Here is a 17,781-nt window from a genome sequence, read left to right on the forward strand (position 1 = left end):
ATTTTCGATGCGCTCTTTCCATTTCTGGCATTCTTTTAGTTATAGCCCATAATACAAAATTTTTTTAGGAAAAATGACGTGACCCCAGCTGCAAAAGGCCTATTGTAATTTTCTTCAAGCTTCATCTAAACACTTGATTACCCTTGAGCCTAAAATTTACCTTTTCTTCTCAAAATCGTTATCAAAAATTTAGTCCGCGAACGGCTTGCCTGGGTCCTTGCCCGTGGGGCAAGTACGGAGAGAAAGTTACTTGCCCGCAGGGAAAATCTACTTGTCCCGGACGACCGGACGGGGGTTTTTTCGAGCCCTGTTAACTCTTTTCGAGCAACACTCAACATCACGCTGCCACTCAACCTTACTACTTACTGTAGCTTTCTTAAAATAATCATAAAATGTTTGTTTTTGATTAATCTTTCTTGTGCAGGAAACAAATTTAATTTTCTTTGGGACTCAGTAATTAAAATCTAATTTCCTTTTTGATTCATCTTTACCATTTCGAAGTGCTTGGACGCTTCATGGTGGTTGTTTAATTCATAAACAAGGGAAAATTTTTAATCATAGATTGAACAATCTCAATGCACACTTAGTAAAGTAGATCTGCAAGCTCATTAGCACAAACTTAAATTATTGCTAGCCAAAAATAGTCACTTATCTCAAGCAAAACAAAATTTTCAACTGTAGGCAAATTTGTTCACACCATCTTTTTTACCTTCTTGACTGCATCATTGATTACTTTCAAGACTTACCAAAATTTTCATTAATGCAAATGTTCTTGGTCTTAAGGCAGAAAATATGACACCACCTGCTTGGAGAAAAGTTTTCGAGAGTCAATCTTACTGCAGACAAAATGTTATCAGATTTTAGAATTAAGCAAAATTTGATTTGAAGGTCATTTCAGATTTATTTTAGAATTGGGCTATTTTCAGTTTCAGAAGTGTTATTTTCTTTTCGTCTTCAATCTCTCAATTTTTGTTGCATTGTTCCTGACTAACGATGATATTTAATATTAATGTTAAACACATTTAGATCAACAGTCTGCATTTTACCTTATTTCTAAGTTCTTATGTTTTTTTTATGCTTATCTAGAAACAAATCTTGATTCCCTCACATGCTTATAAACAAACATTTTACATCCTCATCAAGAACTACACAATGCAGACTGTTGATGTATATTAACTTGCTTAATGCACTAGTTTCTTGGTTCTTTCTTGGTGTTGCAGTGAAGGTTCTTTTGGGTTTCCTTTAAAGGTTTTTCAGTGATTCCTCTGTTGCTCCAAAAAATTCTCAGAATTTATCAGGACTATATTTCTGGGCTTTCTTGGTTGCTCCAAAAAATTCTTGTGATTTTTAGGACAATAAATTCTATTTATGCTCAGTACCCTGAGTGCAGCCTGCTCATGGTCATGGTTAAGGTTTCTGACTTTTCTTCTAGACTTCCATCACTAAGAAAGAACCATGTTTTTCTTTATTAATCTATTTTTAATGCTAATGAGCTTGCATGTATCTACTAATTAAGTTGTTAGGTTCTTATTTAATTCCAGGAGAGAAGGTGGCACACACATCAAGACCAAAGATTAGTCATATTCAAATCTAGCCAATCACGTCCCTGCTGGGTTGTGGAAGCTCTACCTCTGAGAAGGTGTGTTTCTGATGTCCTCTGAAATATTCCAACTGAGAAATCCTGGGAAACTTTATCTGAACCTGTAATTCAAGCCGGGGACAGTTGGGCACTTGGAAGAGTTGGCCATTTGCTCTCAAGTGGGCTGGACAGTATGAAGAAAGGTGAGAGTTTGCTTTTCATGTCTTTAGGGTTTCACTTAATTTGTCACAATACCACACCATCAATTTCGGCCTAGCAAGATGCTTGTTTGCAGTCAATGTATCAAGAAATGTTCCACAACCAAGGATGTAAAACAGGAGTGCTGAATTGTGGAGCTCAAGGAAGGTGCATCTCCAGAGAAAGCATAGACAGAGGAGATCACTGAATTTCATTGGTCTGACCTGATTGGATTTTCACAAATGACATTAAATTGAGCTGAGTCACTGGGGTCTCTCTGATTGGGTTGCTACTGGGTCAGGTTTTCTCTCTTCTAGTTTTTCATCAAAAATAAACTTTAACTTTAAAATGATAAAATTAAATCCTACAGGCCCAATTATAAACAAAACATCTTTTGAAAAAATATTTTATTAAAATTTTCATTTTCCCTTTTGAAAAATTTCACATCATAAACTTAATTATTTTCATTTTCAGTTTTCATTTTCATTGAACTTATAATATATTAATTTTTGATTTTCGAAAAATTCCTTTCATTAGTTTAATAGACCATATTCGTATTCTCGGTATTGGACTGGAACTAGCTTGCAATGGAGGCTCATGCGGGGGAATATCATTAGAAAGAGATTAACGTCATTTGCATTTGAAAAGACTTCCCGCATTAGCCTCAATTGCATGCTAGTTCCAGTCCAACACCGTGAATACAAATATGGCCTATTGACACTTCACAGACCCAGGAGGACTAGTAAGCATCAGCTGTTTGGCACTAGGGTCTCTGGAATTGCCATGGTAACAATGGTTGGCTTGGCAGCCACAAGACAACCATCAACTAATAGCCCATGCTAGTTACCAAAACAATCCCAGGAATCCTTATGCTGACAGCTGATGCCTAGTCTTCCTTAAGTTTCTGGAGTGCTTGTCAATTAGAGGTTTATTAGAAACTAATATATGATAGGTGTTGACGAATAATTCTTCGTTGTTAGGCTTATTAACTGTTAAATAAAACGGTAGCATTCCATATAACAGTTAATTAGTCTGTCGATGAAGAGCAATTCTGAAACATTTTGCATTGATTTAAGCACTTTAGTTTATTCAATTTCTAACCAACCGAGCCAATTCAACAGGAATTCAAAACTTTTCACCACCAAGTTATTAAGTATAATTTATATAGATGTGAATTAAATCAATATAACATTTCTTAATTGTTTTTTGCAACAACAATAAAAATTCTTAATCAAAAGCATTTGTTTTCAGAGGGTGGTCTTTTAGGTGGGCTCAATTTCTTTTCCACTAAAATCCAGTAAAATTCACTAAATTCAGGGTTCCTCAGATTGTCACGCAATGCTCCTCTACAAAGTGAGGAGAGACATTGCGTGAGCAGAGAAGTCACGGATGCAAAGGACGCTACAATCTCTTGCAGTGGGAATTTTAGATTAACAGACAAAAATATTTTAAACCTCTGCAATGGAAATTATTGAGTCAAGTTGGATTTTAAAACCATTTGAAGCCAAAACTCGGCCAAATTAAAAAAAAATTGCGATAAAATTTATTACTCAACAATTTTCTAGTTTTAAATCTTAGCGCGCATGAATATTATTTTCATGCGCGCTAAGATTTAAAACTAGAAAATTGTTGTGTTTAAGAATTAAAATTCTTAAACACAACATAACTTTAGCTCATACTTACTCCAAAATTGTTAACATTATTAGCAGAGATTCGGCTTAAATCTTTAGCTTGATTTATATTTAAAATAACAAGACCCTCTCGGCTTCGTATGTTAATTGCTCGTTTCAGATCACGGATGTTCTCTGGAGAATTGTCTTTCTAATTATTCATTCATTCGCACGGGAATTGGATTTGCATTTGAATAAACAACTCTCCAGAGTAACATCACGTGACATGAAATACGGCAATAAGCAAACAAGCTGAATAAGCATAATAAACTAAAACCTTTTGCCATCTTTATAGTTTTAAATCAAAACTAAAGCTTTTTTGCCATAATAATCGGCCAATTTATTTCATCCAAATTAAAGAGAGAAACATGACATCGGTAGCTTCACAGATGAGAGACTTTTAGCGACTTGTGCTCTTTGGTGAAGTTTGTGGAATGACGGTCGGTCGGAGGTTTGGTCGGAGGTCAGACTGGCGGATTCTGTGTTCAAGTCTTTCTTTGATTTCAACGGTGATACACTAAAATTGAGCGCCATACTTTAGCGCTTCAGTTTTTCTTGTCCGGGTTGCGGACATTCCAACATAAATGGGTTTTCCTTCAAAATATTCCGGGAGGGCGAGCTTATTGGCAAATCTTTCATTTTTTCGATGCATTGACTTGCGGATTAGCATCTTGAAACAAATTACGAATTTGGCATTTTAATTATTTTTCAACTCATTAATTCCAAAATTACTCGGGTGTGCCATTGTGACAAATTAAGACTGAGACCCCGGAGGCATGGGAAGCAAACTCTTACTTTCCTTTACGCTGTCCACCCCACTTGAGACGCAAACGGTCAACTCTTCCAAGTGTTTAACTGTCCCCGGCTTGGATGAAAAGATCAGATAAAACAGACCAGGATTTTAAAGTTCGAATATTAAATGAGGACTAAAGAAACAACACCAACTTGGAGGGGCAGAGTGGAAGCAACCCAAAGAGCAGGGATAAGATTGGTTAGATTATTTTATTATTATTTTTTTCAATAAAAGTTATGGACAAGAGAGAGAATTTTTATTTCAATAAAATATTGTTACCTTTCCACCCGTGTTGTTTTACTTTGCAAACCAACCATTTGAGTGAACCAGATAAACTCACCAAGAATAAGCCAAGTTCGGGAAAAGTCTTGATAAAACGTTGCAGTACCATCAACACTTAGTTTTAGTAAACTGTTCGTTTCTTATGTCAAAGTACGCTACAGATACGTCTTTTTAGTACTTTATACGAATGAAATCTATTTAGAGAATTTGTACCGAATTGTTTTAAAGTCTAACTTAAAAAAAGAAAGATAAATATATATTGATTCAATTGAGGCTTTGAGCTACTGTAATGTATTTAAATTCCAAGCTTTCGCCGTTCTACGGCATGATCAGGGATGCCGTAGAGCGGCGAAAGCTTTGAATTAAAATACAGTACAGTAGCTCAAGGCCTCTATTGAATCAATATATTTATCTATTATGAAATGCTACTGAAGGACAACTTCAAACGTTTATTCTGACTTAAAATTTAAACATATCTGTGGCGTACATTGGAACAGAAACAAACCGTTTACTAAAACCAGTCTGGAATCGTACCGCTTAGTTTTAACAAGACCTCAGTTACTGTAAACATAAGAGTTTCATTCCCAAGCTGGACATATCAATTCTCCTTACTAATTGCCCCAAGTTATTTGATCTTTGCTTTGCGAATTTGGTAGTGTGTCAAGACAATATCCCGAGTCGATGATTTTCAAATATATTATTGTAAGGAGAAATAACATGCTCATCACTCTTGGGACGGCTTCAGAGTACGTTTCCCAAAACCTCTCCAATGAAAGAATGGTTTTTAAATAATCGCTGAAAAACCCGAGAAAATTCACAACCGTGTACAGATTATTTCATTGATGCTTTGCCGGCTTATAATTTGCTTTCAAGACAGAAAGAAATGGCTCTGAAATATATTTGATGTACGCACGGGAACTACATCAACTTCAGCGATTTTAAGTGTATTTACAATTCTATATTTTCCGATCATACAACATCAAGAAATTCATTCAAGAGAACCGTGAAGCTGTAAGCAAAGCTGTAATTCTAATTCTGCTTAGCACAACTGGTTTGAAATCATAAAAAGAAAACATGCAAATTTCTGCATGCTGTTTGCACGTAACGAGTACATTTTTGCATATTAACTGATCAAAATTATAATAGTTTTAACTTTTGCAATTAAATTGCTGTTATCTCCATCTTGTAGATGTTTCTTAAAGAGTTACTCCGCTTTAGCGGAGGATCTAAACTCCTGTACATGTACTTGCATTTCTCATCTTGCGTGACATTATTACGTTCTTTTCGTAACACAAGATAAATCAGTCACGCAATAGTAAACATTCGTCGTTTTAGAAAATGATATTTACAGACTTGTCTGTTTTGAGAATGTATAGCAAAAGCGAACATTTCGAAAAACAAAACAACATTTTGCTGCGATCTTGAATGTGCATTTCGTTTAATATTTTAATGACATCTGAAGGTATATTGGCGGAGAAGAGAGGAAATGCTTTGAGAAACGTACCCATCAAGGTTTACAGTAACTAGAGATAAAGTCAAACCAACCCAAAGGCGACTATCTGTGTACTTTGCCAAACCAACGTGGTGCTTATAAATTATAGATAAATTTCTACTCTAATAATTTAGCTGCAGGAGACAATTTAGGACTTTTACAAGGTAGTCACATTTCAGACTCAAGGTGGTCACTTCACGGGAGTCACTTTACACAAGGTGGTCCTTTAGAGAGGTTTGACAGTGTTCAATACTTCAGACATGCAATGTACCGTACCAAGACTTTTCTTCAGTGATTTTTGAATATTTTTATCTTTTAATAATTTTTTTTTTTCAAAATGTCGTATGTATTATACGGAAGTTCAACAGATCAACGTCAATACATCATGTCCCAATCAGTTTAAACTTTTGGGGAGTCAATCAGCCAATCACAGTCCAATATTAAGTGAGTGAGTCAGGCAGTCAGTCAACAGTCTCTTGGCAGTCAATCAGTCAGTCAGTCAGTCAGTCAGTCAGTTAACAGTCCATCAGTCAATCCATCAGCGGTCAATCAGTCATTCAGACAGTCATGAATAAGTCAATCATAACTAGTGATTCAGTTAGTCAGTCAGTCAGCAGTCTGTCTGCAGTCAATCAGTCAGTCTGCTAGCAGTGAGTCAGTCAGCAGTCCTGAAAAAGTCAGTCAGTCAAGAAGTCAGTCCTGAGTCAATTAGTGAGTCAGTTAGTCAAGAGTCCATCAGTCAATCAGTCAGTTATGAGCCAATCAGGTGGTCAGACATACATGTAAGTCAATCAATTAGTCAGTCAGTCAGTCAGTCAGTCAGTCAGTCAGTCTGTCAGTCCACCAGTTAGTCAGCAGTCAGTAGTCAGTCTGTCTTAATCCATTAGTCAGTTTGTCAGACAGTCAGTGAGTTGGTCGGTCAGCTGGTTGATCGGTTGGTCGGTCAGTCGGTCGGTCAGTCAGTCAGTCAGTCAGTCCATCCGTCCATCAGTCAGTCTTTTTATGTTTGAGTTACTGTACATAGTTTGAATACTGTATTTCTCTCACTCTTATCTGGAATTCTCTCTCATTGTCAATGTATAAAACAAACGGGATAGACGACAGCTACTTTAAGAGTGTCAATCATCCAGTCAATTGGTACTGCAGCCTAATTACTCACTAAGTTATACAATCGCCAATTCAAAAATTTTCTTTGAAGGTGAAAATGCAATCTAATTCTGAAAAAAACATCTTACTTTTGAACATCACTTTTGGCAGCAGAAGAAAAATTTAACAATTTCATGGACGATTGGTTTAAAATAGTGTGATTTAACAGCTTTTCTTACTCACTGTGTAATTAATCAAGTTACAAACTGCATGTCTGAAGTCAAATAATCAGAGCAGAACTTGGCTTATTCAAGAGTTTTGTTTACCTGGTTCACCCAAGAGTTGGATTGCAAAATAGAACATGCAGCCCTTCTCAAGATAATTGCTTGAAGATTTAGTCCACTTTCTCCCTGTTGGCATCTGATCTGGAAAAGAAAGAAAGCTTATTTGTCAGGTTAAGAAATAATTTTATAGAAGTTTTTATAATTATTACCATGTACTTGACATTGCAGTTAAGAGGGTCGTACAGGACGGGGTCTCTGGCACGGTTCACGAATAGAAAAAATAGTGAATTACAGATCATGGGTATTGAAATTTCATTTTCCTGAATCAAGAAAATGAGCAAGCAAGGTACTCTCTTTAATAACCTGCTCTTATGCTCTAAAGAGTGTTACTAGGTGATACGACATTTTTGAAAATCAAGTGAAGGACATCAAGGAAAACTCTCTCTTACTTGGTAGTTGCAGATGCCTTACAAAAAGTTACAGTAATTATACAGAGGTCACGTTTGATGTGTTCAGTCTTAATAAATCTTCTGGAAGACTTGCGTCTCAAAATTACATACAATAGAGTGATTAAATCACGAACATCGGTTGATAATTTAAGTTCTTCACGGGTCACACAAGACCTTCAAGTCACAGATCATGAAGAATAATTTACTAAATTCACATTTCATGGAAAATAAACTCATCACGAGAATACCCCTGTAGGACCCTCAGTTAACTAAGAGGGAATTTAGTCAACACAATGTTGATATCTTGTTAACAAAATCTCAGATAGTCTGTGAATCAGTCAACTAAGAGGTCAGTTAGTCAGTCTGCCTGTCTGCCTGTCCATCTGTCTGTCTGCCTGTCTATCTGTCTGTGTGTCTGCAATTCAGCCAATCATTTTATGTTAGTATATTCAGTTGCCAGTTTTCAGTCAGTCAGTCAGTCTGCCCGCCTGCCTGCCCGCCTGTCTGTCTGTCTGTCTGTCTGTCGTTCTGTGTCTGTGTCAGTCTGCAATTCAGCAAATCATTTTAATCTGTTAGTATATTCAGTTGCCAGTTTTCAGTCAGTCAGTCACTCAATCACCTTGTTTGCCCTTTACATTTGCTTAACAAAGTGTCCAAGGGAGGCACTCATTGCTACTTATTTCATTGCCAGAGGAGTTCACCTGGTCAGTATGTCAGATAGTCTACATATCAGTTTATCAGTGAGTTAACCTGTTAGTCAGTTTGTTTGCCAATCAATCACCATGCCAGTTCTACTTGTTGATTTGTTATCTTAAACAATTACATATACACAGGCAATGAATAAATCAGTTCAGAGACCAACCAGGGCTGGGTTGTTCAAAGCCCGATTAAGCTCACCCAAGATTAATGAGAATTTTTATCTCAGTTTTGTAACTTTTTGGTGAGGTGTTCTGTTTATATTGTCTGCCCTTCAGTTTTGAGCTGTAGTAATCTCAAACTACACCAAACGTTAGAGGTGAAAACTTTTTTAAACAGCAAAAAATAATTCTTCAGTTAACGGTTAATCCTGGGTTAACGTTAACAGCCTTTTGAACAACCTGGCCCAGAAGTTTAACAGGATATTTTGTCAATAATATTTATTGGGATATAGTTATAGTGTGTTTACCAAAACCGGGGCCACCCAGGCAATGAAAACCGATCAGATGGCAGAACTGAAACAATAGATTCCAACATTTTCAAATCCAGCCAATCAAATGTCTGGTTCAAACAATGAAATTGCAACTTGTTCATTGTGGTGCTTACACTACTATTGTCAAGCTCAAGCCGTTATTACTTTTGTGTCAGAAAATATTGTGTTGCTTTACTTTAGATTTTACATTGACAAGTGTGATAAACTCATTAGATTGACGGTTTTCCACTGTGAAAGTACAGCCACACAAAATGTCACTTTTACAGTTGTTGTTTAAAATCCTAGAATAACAGATTTTGACATTTTTTTACAGAATAAATTCTGCTCGTGTTGTCTGTGCGTGTTTCTATTTTTACAAAGCTTTTGGTTATTTACCACGCAGTTCTTGGAAAAACCATCGCTTTCACTGTCTCAGCAGCTGTACATTTCAGAGTTTGAGCACCCTTTCTGGTTATCAGTGTATTGACATAATACCTTCATGGAAAATTCAAACAAATTTTTTTTCCGCATTGTACTATCAAAGCCTCAGCGTATAAAATCACTCAGGCAAAAGCAAAAGACGATAGCACCAAACGTCCCCTGGATAGAAAAATCCAAGATATTGTGAGCAAAGAATTCAGGTTACAAGTCCATTTTTGTATCAAGTTAACTTTTCTTTTTTTCTGTTACTTGAAATTTGCTTTCAGCTCCTTTCAGTTACGTCGACAATAATCCCATTTCAATTTGTACATATTTTCGAACCTGTTCACATGCGAAACTACTCAGAGACCATTTGAAGGGTTTCTTTTAAACAGCAGCAACAATATTCAAACCCTACACCACACACTCTGGTGGCGATATATATTTATGAGTGATCTTAAGCAGCTTTTCTTTCAATGTATTTTCTAAATCAAACAACCCATAGAAAGCGGGGCAGCAAATAATTCTTCTTACATTAAATCTGCAAGCACGCGAAACTAATGGTTTGAGCTTACCAATTTATTAATCGCATAAGCATCACAATGCAGAAGTTGAGATTTCACTGTTTTGTACCGGACGTTTGATTGGCTGGATTTGAAAATAGGACATTTGATTGGCTGGATTTGAAAATGTTGGAATCTATTGTTTCAGTTCTGCCATCTAATTGTTTTTCATTGTCTGGGTGGCCCCAGTTTCAATAAATGCACTGTAACATACCTAAGTGCATTGTTGAGTTATACATATATACAAGTAAGCATGTCATGGGAACTTCAAAGAACACAAGAGAAGCACATAGAAAACAACAAGTTGACGCACTTCACAAGTGTACTTAAAAATTTCCCAAGTGTACTAAAAAAGTGCTAATTAGTCTTTCTGCCAGTCCATCAACCAGCCAATCAACCTCTCAATTAGCCAGTCAATTAGTTAATCATTTAAATAGATTAAAGTCCAGTTTCTAGTTTATCAATGCAAATTTAAAATAGAGTGCAAAAGAGGAATTCAGTGCAATTTCAGGCTAAACCAGGTGAAAAAGGCCGCAATGAAAAAGAAAAGACAATTTGTCACATTTCAGAGCCTTAGCACTTATAAGAAAGAATTTCAAGGTTGGACATCTTTCTTGCCACTAAATGAAAGTTATATTTTAATTAAAATGTAAAAAAAAAACCATTGCAATTTTGAGTAGTGAAAATTTTGCTGAAAAAAATGTGAGTGGAATAATGATTTTGAGTGAAGATTTTTGCAGGTCATGAAAAAAACAAAAACCCTGAAAAATGGCATAACTGTTACAATAAGAATGCTACAAAGCAGTAAAAACTTGATTAATCAAGAATAATATAACATAAACACTGGTGGATAAGCCGCACTCGCAGATAAGCCACACCCCGAGTTGGAGCACTTTTAACATCTTTTAACTTTATTGTATTCATACATGTAGTAGCATAAGTATTGTTTTGTTAGAAGTATCGTATTGTAAGTAGTTTCGTATTTCTTTAAGTTGTTTTAGTACTGTATTGCTAATAGTATAAGTATTACTTTATAAGTAGTGTAGTTTAAGTAGTGTGTTGTAATTTGTTGTGCATGAAATAAATAAAATAAAAAAAATAATAAGTGATTAGTAATGGTCCCCAGATTAAGAAGCCCTCCCAAAGTCCTTGAGTTATGATCTTGAGTATAGCACTTTACTCAAACAGTAACTTACTTCACCAAGGATTATAAATGGATACCAGCAACCTACAGTGGAACCCTGTTAATAATGGTCACCAACAGCCCATGAAAATTTGGCTGCATTAATGGGTTGATCATATTAATGGGGTATGGTCAAATTTCATGACTTGTATAAATTGAGTGATGTCTTAACAGAAGTAACAAATAATATTATATCACAATTGCACTTCTGAGCAAGTGTTCTTTTATAAGAATGGAATGGAATGCAGATAGAATTTTAAAAAAATTGAAACTTCAATCAGTTCATACAATATTTAGATTGGAAAGATGAACATAAATGTAACCCTCACGCAGAGGATCACACTATATGAACTACTGATACTCCTAGGTTTTAGTGAAATAAGAAATCCTTGAACAAGATTGACTAGACCACTTTTAGAGAGACTGCCTCTGAACAGTCAAAAGTGCAAAGTAAACAAACACCCGAACAAAACCCAACTAAACAAACAGATCATTAGAAGCACAGACAGACGCCTGCATGTAGTTGATAGACGTCCCCCTACCCAAACAACCAAACTGAATGAACAGTAGAGAAATGAATGCAAACAAATGCAAGCCCGAAACACCCTCAAACCAAACAAACAAACAAACAGCCGAGAGAACAGAATCATCTGTATTATAAAATTTTAAATTTTAATAAAGCAGCAGGGCTCGAAATAATGACCCGTCAACAAACAATGTCTGTCCAGACTGACTGGGGATTTGACTGGTCAATCTTTTGTCTTGCCGGCCATGTTTACCGGTCACATTCAATCGTATTGAAAATGAAATAAATTAAAGGTTCCCTGCTGTTCAGTTATTTCAGTTGTTATCAGTATGTAGCGAGTCGCTGTGTACTGCGGAACTTTGATCTGAAATCCTGGGTGCAATGCAACTTAAGAACCGTTGGTTACAATTCACGCATTGAAGGCAGACAACGGAGTTTGTGCACACCCAAATAAAATGCCTGGCTACTAAGCTTTTCTTGATGAATACAAATTTTTTTCGCATTAAGATCTCACACGTACACCAGAAATCATTACATTTGGAGATGCCACACAAATTTACATGTAATGTGTACAATAATGATATTTAACATGTTACGAGTTAGCTTACAGACAGTACACCCATTAATACACATCATAAGGTTGTTTTCATTTTGCCAACGTAATTTATTTTTATTAATGATAATGAGTGCTTTGAAGTGCTATAAGCTCTAAGCAACAACTTTTTTGGAAATATATAATGCCAGTTTTGGTTCATGGTCCCTTGTTTTAAGAGTTATTTATCTTACATGTATGAATTTGGCCAGTCATTGCGCCTGAAGACTCTCCGGAAATTATTTTGCACCCTGAGCAGAAAATACATATATTTAGTGCTATGAGAGACAATGAAATCAACAGATGCAACAAGCCGAACCAATAGCAATGATAGCAAGAAAGGCTGCTACATGTATCTGAAAGTAACAAGTGTTGTTATACACAGAACTTAATTGTGATGTGTTTGAGGCTTGCTAAATGAGTTTTGATGTAAGCAAGTTCTTCTTTGTCTTTCTTAATTCCTCAGTGACTTTGAGCTCATCATGTACGTGTACAACATCATAAAAATGCAGTATTATATACATGTGTACACATGCACTTCATCTGACTTAAAGGTGGTGAACAGTGGCGGATATCTAGGGGAGGGGCCCAGGGCATCCGGGGCCCCCATTTTTTGGGGTAAAAAGAAAAATCACAGAGGGAAGAAAAGCCGGCAGGGAAAGCAAAACAAAACTACCCCCCCCCCCCCCCCCTTTAGCTCAAGGTCTGGATCTGCCACTGATGAAGACTAATTGTAAACACTCCTTGGAATGGAGTAGGCCTCAAGAGTGAGGCAAGCAAAAGTCTGGGAACAAAACTGAACAGATTTCAAACACTGTAGAAGTATATATATTTAACAAAGATAATGTTTTCACACCTGAGCAAATGATATCATGAGCTTTTTCAGTCAAACTTCACAGCAGCCATTCTGGTATTTTCCATCTGAGGGTAGAATCTGAAATGAAATACATGTAAGTAAATAAAATATTAAAATTCATTCAGAATCAGAAAGAAATGTATTCACAAGGCAGCTGTTCTAAAGGCAGAGGAATACGCTTGTAAACACCAAAATGACTCAAAGTCAGTCAAGTGCTTTAATGACAGCTATGTGTATCACATGTGATCACTGATGGAAAATAAAGATTCAGTGAAAATTAGTAATATAAACTGACAGAGCATCAATCATTCCAAGAAATATGCCAGCACCGTTTTATTTCTTTGGTTATGTTTATTTCTCTGTCAAGTTCTTACATCAACTTGGTGAAATGTGTTGCAATTTAGAAAATTTATCTATACAGGTATGTGTTAATAAAAGAACGATGGCCATTTTTTGATTATTATTAAGGGACAGTGACAGTCCTGTGACTGAATTTTCATTTTAGAGGGATTTTAATAACCTTAATGTAATATTTTTTGACTAACAAGGCAAGGAGATTTGTCCACACGAAATCATTTTGAGGTCACAATATTTTAAATGACCTGTAACACATGCTGTGTTTCTGGACCTGTGGGGCTGCTGCATGATCTTTGCAATTCACCAACTGTCCCAACTAAACAGCTAAGTTTTCTTCCTCTGGACAGTATATTTCCACAGATGTTTGAATTTAATATGCTATTTGAAAGCCCAGGGGATGCATATTCTGCAGTTCATAACAATTTAGGGGGAAAGCCCCATGGTGTAGACCATGGCCTACCCTATGGCCTACCGGTGGTCAGATTTTTAAAAACATTACCAAAACATAAGTGAGAGTCAAACGAATAAGCTGGCATAAAATTATATCTCTCAGGGTCTCTTATATCCCTCTAAATAGGGGTACACTAAAAAGTCACTAACACGATTCTCAACATCAGAGGGAACGAAACAATGCAAACCTTACAGCACTCAGCCTTGAAACATCATATTTCTCACTGTCTTCGACGTCTTCCCCAGCCAAGCAATCAAATATAATGGCAGGTTAAGAGGCGGTATTATGTGATCGCTGAGAATATCCAGCAATTAATCAATTAACTAAACTTGGGATGTTTATTTTAAGATAAAAGAAAATAAAAAATAAACAGATTGTTCAATTTGTCAATTACTTTGTGTGATCTATCTCAGTTTTTGACACAATGTCCTGCAATACATATAGTATCCTAATGCAAATAAGCTTTCTAATGTACAGAGAACAACTTAATAATCAATACACCACTTGTGTTGATATGCCATCACACTTCAATTGGAAAAACAAGTTAAGTTAAGTTTGTGATTTGTTCATGATGGTGATGCCTGTGTGTCCTAGGATGCATGTTACAAATTCAGTACTCTATTATAGCACTTTGGGGAGGTGCGGTGGCCTCATGGTTAGTGCGCTCGTCTCCGGATCGAGCGGTCTGGGTTCGAGCCCTGGCCGGGGACATTGTGTTGTGTTCTTGGGCAAGACACTTTACTCTCACAGTGCCTCTCTCCACCCAGGTGTATAAATGGGTACCGGCAAACTTAATGCTGGGGGTAACCCTGCGATGGACTAGCATCCCATCCAGGGGGGAGTAGAAATACTCCTAGTCGCTTCATGCTACAGAAACCGGGATAAGCTCCGGCCTGATGGGTCACTTGGCTCGCATACAGACTTTACCTTTACCTTATATAACACTAAACAGGTATGCCAGCTTACTGGTTCGACTCTTACTGATGTTTTGTTAATGTTTTTAAAAATCTGACCACCGGTAGGCCATAGGGTAGGCCATACCCACACTTTGTCCGCACTCCTTTAAAAAGCAAAGCAAAACCAATTTTTTTAGTTAACCTGAAAACCAGTTGACATGACATGCAAAAAAGGGAATTCCTGAGAAACATTGTTTGAAAACTGAGCCCGACCAATCCACTCCAAACTTATTCACCAATTCTGACACTGGTTCCCTAACATGTAAAATGTGGAAATGGTTAAATGACGAAATGGCGTAAAGGTGTAAAGGCAAAATGGCAAAATGGCAAAATGGCAAAATGGCGAAATGAAAAATTGACAAAGTGACGAAATGGCAAAATGGCACCCCAGCTAGGCCTGCTACAAGACAAGTACATTGTTCATCTTCAAGTGCATGCAGTCTCTGTTAGAGGTGGAGTGAAATGGGGAAATGGGGAATAACAAAATGGTGAAATGGCAAAATGAGATAAATTATGCAAAAATGACAAAGTGGCAAAATGGTGAAATAACAATGGTGAAAATAGAACAAATCAACATATATGCAGATTTCAGAGGAACAAAATTATCATTTTGTCATTTTGTCATTTTGTCATGTCGCTATTTCACATTCATACCGGAGCATCATTCAGGCCAACAGGCTGACCAGAGTGACATTCAGGCTAACTCAAAACTGGAGTGCAGACTTTCACTACCACAAAAATTATAGCCCACAAGCAGGCTCACCTTTGAAATGTGAGGCTGCTTGCAGGCTATTACAATTAGTCTGAAAACTCCTGTTTATGGTCAGCACTAGATAATGTAAAAAACATGATATAAACTTATGAAGTCTGTAGTCTGCAGTCGGCATTTTTACCCTCAGTCTGCATTTACCCCTAGTCTGCATTTACCCTTAGTCTGCAGTCTGCGTTTTTAGACAAACAATTCATCTGAGAAAAATTATTCACCTTCCAAGACAGATATAGCCATTCTATTTATACGATCTTACTACTCATACTCGCGGAAATACCGAAGATACCACGGGTGGAGGGGGGCGGCAACACTCGCGAATACTGTGGCAGGGGGGTACTGAAAATCACAACATACATGATGATGTTTCATACAGAACGAAGTTGAAGAAGCTAGCTGGGACCCGATCAAAATAGGAAGAAATAGACATTAGTACAGTTAACAATCTAAAAAAATCAAATATATTTAGTTTGTCCATAAAGCTTACCTGCAAACCGAGTTCAATCGCTCGCCATCAAAGCTCTCCAGCTCCCAGCGAGGTTCTTCCCCTGAATATACAACAGGTACACTGTGATAAGCAGAAAGACCTCCATACGAACAAAGCATGGCAGCGATACAACGAAAGGTGTTAAATACAGAGTAAGTAAGAAAAAATTAACCTTTTAGTCTGCCTTTTTTCAACCTCGTTCAACAACAACATGGACGAACGGCAGATAATTCATGGTAGGCCACATATAATCGCCTTCCCTTTTACTCCTTAAATGCTAACCGCAAGCAAACAGTAGTAAATAAATGCCAACTGCAAGTAAACACAATATTTAAATGCTAACCGCAAGCAAACGGCAGTAAATAGAAGCAAACTGCAGGGAGACTATATGGGTGGCCTACCATGAATTATATCCACGAACTGTTTTTGCAAAGAATGCTGGGAGAGTTCACTCACCTCGCGCGTTACCCGCGCGAGTTGTTCGTGACAATATTCGCGCGTTAAGGGCCCATTAACTGATTTATGCGCGCGCTCGCGCGCGTTGCTAAGGAGGTGAAATTTCACTTCCGGCTACTTACGTCAGCGTGAGCGAAGAAAATAAAAATAACTCAATAACTTCCAAATTCGCTCACATTTTAGATGTTTTTCTTTGTGTTTCACAAAATGCAAAGTAAGAAAAGTATAAGCAAAGAAAAAATAAGAGAAAGACGGAAAAACAACAGCAATAGAAAGAGAAAAACTTACTCCGTGTGGCTTTGTTTGATCTTACCGAAGTGAGCTGGTAGTGTAAATTGCGCACGCGCTGATAGGGTAACTTCCAATACATATCGGGCGCACTTCCGGTTTCTTTAAATGCTAAAGGAAAATCGGTTTTTCCTTAAATCCAGCCTTTTTTGACGGATTTCGATTAAAGCCAACGTTGGAAACATAGCTATGCATTTCTTTTTCAAAATCATGCTTTTTTCAGAAAATTACGAACTTTTTAATGTTTTGAAATTCTCTCTGACCTTTTAGAAATGAAGCAAAATCTATGCATAGCGTAATGAGGATTTAAATTAAAATATTAAATCAATGAAAAAATTCCGATAAAGTAATTTGCCTGGGAGCCTTTGCGTTTTTTCAGAATGAGTCACATGACCATGGGCGTAGCCTGATAATGTCATCACTAGTGTTGCTGATCATGAAAAAGTTAAAACACATGAAATAACTCTGAAGTAACTAAAAATGACGAGGTTAAATGAGAATAAATTTTCCCTAGCAACGGCTTGAAAAAAATCGGTTAATGGGCCCTTAATCTATTTACGGATTGTGATAACATAACATAACTGTTTATTCTCAATTCAAATTCAACTTCAAATGAAATGAAAGGTGAGAAGGAGACAAAAGAGATTATCCCTTTCGAGTTTGTCTCCTAAAATAATTAAAAACGGAAATTTACATCTGAATAAAATTCTCAATAAAAAGTTCGAAACTTTAGCTGTGACCGTAGATACCGGACAGGGCGTCCCTTTTCGTACCTTCTGGAAAGAAATTTATAGGTAGTTAGGTAGTCAGCCATTAGGCATTTTAACACATGTAAAATAACTTAACTTTGTTAGGGCGTGATGGCAAAACACGCGAGAG

The 17,781-nt window shown here is 36.8% G+C and overlaps 1 long non-coding RNA gene across 4 annotated transcripts in view; it reads right to left on the reverse strand.

Annotated features, from left to right (window-relative positions):
* LOC110045344 (uncharacterized) overlaps positions 1-16,870 on the reverse strand; it is a 37,963-nt gene extending 21,093 nt beyond the window's left edge. Inside the window, exons 1-4 of one of the 4 annotated variants that reach the window (XR_016208962.1) lie at positions 16,331-16,870; positions 16,159-16,219; positions 13,142-13,219; positions 4,520-7,525 (exon numbers count right to left, since the gene is read on the reverse strand). This is a non-coding gene — a long non-coding RNA (uncharacterized LOC110045344). Of the gene's footprint in view, positions 1-746; positions 806-1,379; positions 1,443-4,519; positions 7,526-13,141; positions 13,220-16,158; positions 16,220-16,330 lie in introns of those variants that run through there. The other 3 variants (XR_016208961.1, XR_016208960.1, XR_016208959.1) reach the window with 3 other exon arrangements.
* Positions 16,871-17,781: the final 911 nt, after the last annotated feature.

The sequence above is a fragment of the Orbicella faveolata genome, unplaced genomic scaffold (genome assembly GCF_042242905.1).
Source record: "Orbicella faveolata isolate gen_17 unplaced genomic scaffold, um_ofav_v1 contig_26, whole genome shotgun sequence".
In the NCBI taxonomy this organism is placed as follows: domain Eukaryota; kingdom Metazoa; phylum Cnidaria; class Anthozoa; order Scleractinia; family Merulinidae; genus Orbicella; species Orbicella faveolata.